This window comes from Syngnathus typhle, linkage group LG3 (genome assembly GCF_033458585.1).
Source record: "Syngnathus typhle isolate RoL2023-S1 ecotype Sweden linkage group LG3, RoL_Styp_1.0, whole genome shotgun sequence".
Classification (NCBI taxonomy): domain Eukaryota; kingdom Metazoa; phylum Chordata; class Actinopteri; order Syngnathiformes; family Syngnathidae; genus Syngnathus; species Syngnathus typhle.
Window position 1 is genome coordinate 3024479 of NC_083740.1, and position 8440 is coordinate 3032918.

Here is an 8440-nt window from a genome sequence, read left to right on the forward strand (position 1 = left end):
AAAATGATGCTGCAAATGACGTTTTTTCTGATTCGTATAAATAATTAACGTAACCGGCCCATAGTTAAGTACCGTTTTTTTCCGTGTATAGTGCGCAATATTTTACTAATTTATTGTCCTAAAATCTGGGGTGCGTATTATACATGGGTACAAAAAAAAAAATTATTATTTTTTTTTTAATTATTATTATTATTTTTTTTTCTTTTAAAGAAAGTCATGGTACAACAAAACCAACAACAGGACTGACCGACAAAGTCGTGGAACAAAAAGACAGGGTGACATTACCAAAGACAGGAACAGAATGACAGTAACACATGCAATGATCCAACGGTGAGCGAGGGGCAGACAGGACTTAAATACAAAACACGTTACATCAATTGAGGTGACACAGGAAGAGCGGGGTGACACGAACAGAAACTATGGCAACCTAGACACATAGCAAAACTGGGGACGAGACATGACAAATCTCCCCCGAAATAAAACTCACCTTTCTTCTTGTTTGTTGTCAATCGCGCATTGCATTCAGCCATCCTGCCCAACACACTTAGTAAAATTCATAATTGACGACACATCGTTTGATGCGATGGTGCAATCCTCGATGGTGTGTTATTGTCAAATATTGTTTGTTTTTTAATCTCCATCGCGGACCGGACGTCATACGGAGGCCGCCATTACAGATGCGCAGAACGGTTGCGCAAGACACGTCAGCTATATAAAGAGCGAGAGTTCCGTTCTCCACCTATTAGTTTCAATTCACAGTTTAATTAGCAGTTTCAATCAGCAAATAACAAAATGCGTATTACAGGTAATATTTTATTTCACAACACTTTGCCTTGTTCCTTTCGTCTCTGCTGTTCACTTCAAACACGCTCCATACGACCGCAATGCTCTTGTATCAGACGCTCGCTCGATCACCTGCTCGTTTGCCGTCTGTCACAATGTACCCTACACAAATCCGAAACATTTGTTGCGGCTCAGAGTCACGACGAGGGGCAAGTTTTGGTTTCCAAGGGTGTTTTTATTCCTCTTCAACGTCTCTCCCATACAGAGCCGCCTCTTTCCCGTGTGCGCACGGAGCGCGGTGGTGCGTTTAGGGGCAGTCGGAGAAATCAACGCCAACAAAAAAAATGACATCCAGCCTAGTTAAGACCATACCAAAGACTATAAAAATGGGACCCATTGCCTCCCTGCGTGTGTGACGATCTTTGGGACTTAAAAAAAAAAAAAAAAAAAAAAAAAAAAAAAAAAAAAAGAAATTTTTTAAAAATTCTTAAAAATTGGGTGCGTATTATACATGGGTACAAGCTTTTTTCCAGCATCAGCATGCCATTTTTAGGGGTGCGTACTATACATGGGGGCGCACTATACACGAAAAAAAACGGTAGTTTACCATGTGCTGTTCCGAATCGTGTCGAGTTGTGTTTCAAGAAAGAACCGAAAATAGTCATTTGTTGAATTTGTAACGTTAGGATTAGGTTTGTGAGTTTTTGCAGATTCTCTGCTTGACTTTATTCAGAATAGCTTCCCGAAACTGCGACCCCGCCCTCATAGATATTTTGCAACAGTCTCTTTTGACTTAAGGATGCTTCAAAGGTTCTTGATAGGGTTGAGGAGGCCATACACACATTCACACACACACACACACACACACACTTTTTTCAATAGGTCAATTAAGACAATACAGAACGCACAGCCAATTTGTGTGTCTCCCTCCCTTCCTTCGTCCGTCCGTTCGGAGACGGCCATAATGGCTGGAACCCTTGGGATTCATCAACATTATAAAGCCGCCTGCTGGCCACACGTGCCACGCTCGCTCCCGCAGGCTCACGACATTTATTCCACGAGCCTCCCGCGTGACAGCGCGCGCTCTTGGCTCGTGGCGGTGCCTGTGGCTTTGGGAGTTTAAATGAAATCACCACTTCAATCGACGTCCAGGATTATTACCCGACGTCCCCCCCCCCCCCACTCCCTCGCACCTCGACGCTCAACATTTATTCCGGGCTTCGGGGTGTAGTTTGGAACAAAGTAACCGTGGCGTGCGTGCTTCACCTCCTCAATTTCACGTTGGGGCCAATTATTAATTAATCGTCCATGCAAAATTGATTTATAAGCCCCCGTATTAAATTTTAGACTGCAACACTGGCATATAAAAAGCGAGCTGTTGTATCTTTATAGGCACAATAGCCTTTCGTTGGGGTGGTACCCTCAAAGGTTCTAGAAATTAAAAAGTTAGTTCATCCGTTTTATTTTCAGTTCCACACAATCCACAACCGTGGTCAATGATGGCTCGACCAATCAATGGAGAGCGTTCTGTTTTGTCCAATCAACTACAAGGATACTAAACACTACACCAAGTCAGATTCTTTCGGAGTCTTTCACAATGGGAACCCAAACAATCATACGCATAGACACTAAATCTAAATTGAAAAATGGTTGATAATTAGCTCCTTTTGGCATATTATTACGTGTTTCCAAGAGGGACAGATATTAGATCGGAGGATATCACTAATAATAATAAAAAATATGAACGATACTCGATTCATGACAATTGAGTCAAAATGGCGGACATAACTTTGTGTCACCAAAATTGAGACGTGTGCGCCACACGAAAGCATAACTTTGGGTTATCATTATTTTTTTGGTGTGTGTGTGTGTGCGGGACTTTTTAGGATGAATCGTTTTTCTCTAAAGTGTGCTTAAAATCGAATGGCATGGTGTTAAAGACAGCCCGGGGTCTACTCGGTCTTGTAGTGCCATTTCTCATTGGTCAATTGAGATTGATCCGCTGTCTACGCAGCTGAAACCGGCTCAATAATACATTGATGATGAGGGATTAATCAACTAATGTCACATGAAATAAAATGGCAGGACTAATAAATAGTCCGTGTCTTTTGCCGGATGATAATCTGTTCGGATTGGTCACATTGGACGTTTTCAGAAAAGCGATTATCTTCCGATTGAATAAAAACTGCTTGGACCGAACTCGGGTGTGGCTTCCTCTTGACAAATGAATCCAGTACTTGAAGACTAATTTTGGTTTAGGATATGTTTTAGCTGAATCTATTTGTATTAGCTCCCCACCCGTGCAACTGTGCCTTTGCATTCCGTCACAAGAGGGAGATTAAGAAAACGTTTGTCTGGACTTTCTCCAAACCCGTTGATGAATCATACATTTTGAGACGCCAGACACTGATGACATATTGAAAACATCCTGAAAGACACCCCCCCCCCCCTTCACCTCCTATCAGAGCTCATACATCTGCGTGCGGGTAAGCTCGTCTGTCTGGAAATCATTTTTATCTCCTGGGCGATAATAGCCCTCGAGGGAAATCTTGTCACGGTGGTCCTAACCCCCGTGCGTGAAGCCACGAGGATGCGCGAATCTCCAGCGGTGGGAGGCGCGAACCCTCGTGGCGGCCCTTTGTTCTTCATATGCGCGCTCTGGAGCCGATCCCCTCGTGTCTCCTCCTCCTCCCGCTGTTATGCTGCGCTTTTGGTTTTAAAGCGGAGGAGCAATTAATAACCATGAAGCCAGATTTAAATGTAGCCCACATAATGGCGAAGGGTATGTTGGGGGGGGAGTCAGAAGAGATGGGTGTTTAAGGAGCGACGGCGCGATCCATTGATTCGCCCCGATGTGCAACGCTGAGAAAACGCAGCAAGGACACGAGGAACACATTCATCTTGACAAACAATCCTGTCAAACAATTAAACATGTCAGATGACGATTAGCCACGAGGAACATCAGTTGGACAAAAAAAATAGCAATATAAAAGTTTTAGTTTTGGCTAAATCTGTCCATCTTGTCAAAAAGCAGTTTCAAGTAATTCCACTGTCATTGTGGGTTTTCTTTCTCAAACAAAAGGGTATTGAAAATTTTATCTTTGCCGTGTGTACAAATAAAAAAAGATAAAAAAATGGCTGCTATTAAGCATAGTTGGTAATCAATAAATGTAATTCTCCTCTTTTTTTTTATATGGTATTTTTCTTTTCTTTTTTCAAAATGTAGAAATCAGTTCTACCTCACCGGTCCTGTTCTGGATGTGTCATATGCTAATGCTACAATTTTCATTTTTTCTTTTCAAAACCATCAATCCAACATTGTTGCTTGCTGTCATGACCAGTCAACAACCAAGCAAGCAAAAATACTATAAACATGCCGATTCAATTAATTCATCAATCCAGAAATGATCCCCTATCATTTTTTTGTATGACGTTCCTTGATGCAAATCATTTCCCCAACTTTGCCTACAATTGGACCTTCTAATAGAAGAACCAAGACCAGCCGGATTGGCAGCGTTCGTCCAGATTCTCAAGCGAGAAATAAAGGGAAGCTGTGTGGTGTGGCGATGACAGGGGTCATCAATAAAAATTAAAGGAGAGTGTCTTCCACCACAATCAATATTTGCTCCTACCTGCCAACGGTGCTGCCGTCCGGTACGTGAATGTAAACAAGTGCGTAACGATCCCTCTTCGATCTGACAAGGTCTTAAAGTGACGGGAGGCTTCACGGTTAACCAAGATAAAACATTCGCTTACGGGAGACTCTTACCATAATAACAAACACAGAGACCAAGCGTTTAGCTGACCACCATCTCCAAACTTGCTTGGAGCAAATTGTTTCTTAAACAAGCGCATTGATCAAACAACGAGCGTCCGTCCGTCTGTATGAACCACGATGGAGGCCGCTCCTTTTTGTTTTTGTTTTTTTTGTGCTAATATGTGCAAACACAGTTGCCGGGCTCATCTGTCGGCGCGAGTAAATCAACATTTTGCGCAAATACACCAAGATCCGGGAAAGCACCCGTTTCAGTCTACGAGTCACAATCAGCTTGCGATTCGCTCGCTTGCCGGCGGACAACTTAGAAGATCTGGGTAGGGTGGTTTTTATATCATTGCGGTCCCATAAATTGAATCCAAAAAAGGATTTGACGATTTTTAACAGCTCAACCCCATTCGAAAATCGCCACGTGTTTTTGTGTCGGTGTGTATCCTGCTCAAGATTGACTCAACAGCACCTCTGCTGGTTGCAATTGGCCAGACGTTGGCTTTACAAGCTTCTCCACACGCGAGGACGATGACCGCATCACTACGGTTACGCATTTTGACAATTACATGCCAGTTTCGAACACTCCCCGAAAGAGAGAGAGAGGAAAAAGAGGGACTCGGGATCACCTGCTGAAATATTCCCTTGCATGTCTCACGTGTGAAAAGTGTATTCATGTGTGTCCCGGAGCCCTGACGGATGAGGGGAGGAAAAAAACAACAACAACAAAAAAAAAAAAACAGTCCAAGCGTTCCTTCTTTGCACTCAGTGTCAGTCATTCTGTGAGGCAAAGAGGCATGGAGGGAGGGCGGCATCTATAAAACAAACAGTGGAAGGGCAGACGTGGCAGGAAGGGAACTGCTGCCAGACACATTACAAGGGGCTCTAATGAGGGAGCCCACGCCAAGCGACTCCCCCCCCCCTCCCCTCCCTCTACACAGAGGAGCACGAGGCGGGAATTAATTGTGAGGGCGATGATGGCGAGCGAGCTGTGGAGCAGGTCATTACTGCACGCCTCCTCCTGGAGCGCCGCGGGCAGAGCGTGGAACGCCACGCCGCTTGCACAATTCCCATGATCCCACAAGAGGGAGGGGGAGGGGGAGATAGCAAGAGGGGGATGCAGAAAAATAGGGAGAGAAGAAAATGGAAGAGGAGGCAGGAAGCCTCCTCTTTGTTGGATAGACGGGCAAAATAATGGTAATGGTTACGCTGTGGACATTATTATTGTGAATCTGCCATTTGTATCAGGACCAAAATCAAGCAAACTGTGAAATAATATCTGCTGTAATATTTGATTTTTTTTTTTCATTTGAACTGATTTTACCTTTGGTGACGATTTTCAAATGTGCACGTGCAGTGATAAATCACCCTTTCCCTCATTTCTCTTTGTCAGGTTTGACGCCCTTGTGAAAACTATGACATCACTTCCAAAGCATTGGACACAGTGCCCTCTAGTGGCCACGGCGTGTATGGTAAGTACGTGCATGTGCTAATAACCAAGCTGGAACCTTAAAATCCTGTCTGAAAACCTCCTTTCCTCAGCAAGAACACTGAAGATGAATCTTCTCGACATGACAATGACCCGAAGGAACCACTTGGTTACTCCTTTTTAAATTAAACGTATACCCTGGAATTGAGTTTCGGCTCTTATTAAAAGCAGTATGTCAAGTTTTTAACACGTTGTCAGGAAACTTGGCCTTGAACATAGTATAGTAGCAAATCTTAGACTTATGTCAAAGTTACGTCACCAAAAATCTTGAAAAATTAAAAACCGGGAAAGTAAAAAAAAAAACTTCAACGGCCTGGCAAGCAGCGAGTAAACAGAAATGTCTGCCACCGCACCAAACAGGATAATTCATGCATGTTTGTTTGAATGTTTACCATTGGGAGGCTTGAGGTCGTATCGCAACCGTGCTTCTAAATCATGTCCAACCGCATCGCCGCCTATCTCGCCAAGTGTGCACACGGATGAAATTGATCGTCAAACAACTCTTGCTTGGGAGCAAGGTCAAAGTCAAGGACTCGCGCCAATCACTGGCGATGGGCTGCGCAGGGGAGCTTATGTGTCACGCCACAGCTGCCACCATGCTGAAAAACATCACCTTAATTATTCTCTGGGAGCAATTCCGTACGTAATACCCGAAAGCCGCAGCCGAGCGTCTTTCCCCGGCACATACACGTTAGGTGATACCTTAACTTACGAGCAAAATTAATTCCGTGACCAAGGTTATAAATTCAACTGACTCATATCAAAAGAATTTTCAAAAGAAGAGTTTGTTTAAATAAAGAAAAACAAAATTATATCATACATAAAAAAGAATTACGACGGCTTGATGACCACCAGATGGCAGTGTTTTAAAGGCCGACTTCATCATTGGCCATTTTTCACATTTCAAAAACAAAACACAGGCGTAGTGACTGCTAGGTTTTGAATAGAAATATTAAATTGACTAAATTCTGATAAATGCGGCACCGGAAAACCATTCCAAGAATAAGTTTCTGTAATTGCAACGCTACGAAAACATTCATCGTTTTGGGATCTGGGAAGATTCGTGACTGACGACTTTGGAGTAAAATTATTCGCCTTGCCCTATTCTGTTCCTTCGGCCTTAAGGTTGAAACGCTTGCCCTCAACGGGAATTTTGCCTGGCGGTAGACAACATGGCTGAAAGGCAGCTGCTTAGAGAGTACGCTTGTCGAGCGGTTGAAGGGATAATTTCACATCTATGCAATCTTTGAGAGATGCTCTCAGCTGTCTGAATATAACAACAAACAAAGAGGAGGCGGCTGCTGGGCCTGGACACTACTAAGACCCTTCCCAAAACAGGTGTGGTTTACTTGGGGCTGCCCAGCTAACAGGCAGCCATGTTGGCAGGGGCGACGTTCCCATCAATGGATGTTAAAATGAGTCAAACTTGCTCAAGTCGTGTGGTCTATTTGACAAAGCTTGTACTATCATTTGTAAACTATACCTTGACATCCACCTATTGTAAATCTGTCACTCAGAAGCAGAGAATCAGGATTCCCGACTCACCAGCAGGGGTCATCATCCGCTCCCAAGCCACACCTAAATGCCTCAGTAGTGCTCTTGATTTACTCATATAAACCAACATTTTTATGTCCTTGAATCATTTGTTTGATTTTAAATTGATTTTAAAAGAATTTGAATTTTTAATCTGAGCCTAAGATTGACACGTGGCATTTTTCCCCACATTTCTTTTTTAATTAAAAAATAAAAAGTTTTGAAAATGGGACATAATGAATGACAAAAATTATGCTCGCCTTCTCCTCGACAGAAACAAACAAAGTCAGGAAGCAAAAGGCTTTCCCACTTCTAATCGAGGTTTGTCCCTGAGGAGGCTTCAGATAGGGGCAGCGTCAGGGGTGGTAGCACCTGCAGCGGGAACCAGATCTTAAACCTCTTAGAAGCACTGGTCTCCACGGGAACCAGGCCAGGTCGCGATTGGTCTAAGCCTGCTGTGCCCGAGAAGCGACTCTGACAATGGTTAGCGCCCGCAGGAATTATGGTGCGCCGAAGGTATCGGCGAAAAATTTGGATCCGATTTTTTTATTTTTTTATTCAAGATGATGCAATGAGAAATTTAAATACCACTTTCACTTGCATTTCCCATTCCGTGGGGCCTGCCGAGATCCCCCGCAGTGTTTTAAACAATTAGACTATGTGAGGCAGACACTAACGACTCTCTCTTGTCTTTTAGTAACTGCAGGAGGAGGGGGAGCATTGGGTGACATCTTCCTAAGGGGGAGGGGGGGGGGGAACTCTGATGGTTGTGTATTGTCCCAGGCAGAGGCCATGTTGTTGTGACACCAAATAAAGAGAAAATGTGTGTGTTTGGATTGCCCCGGGTGAGATGTATGCTAATCCCAGCCGAG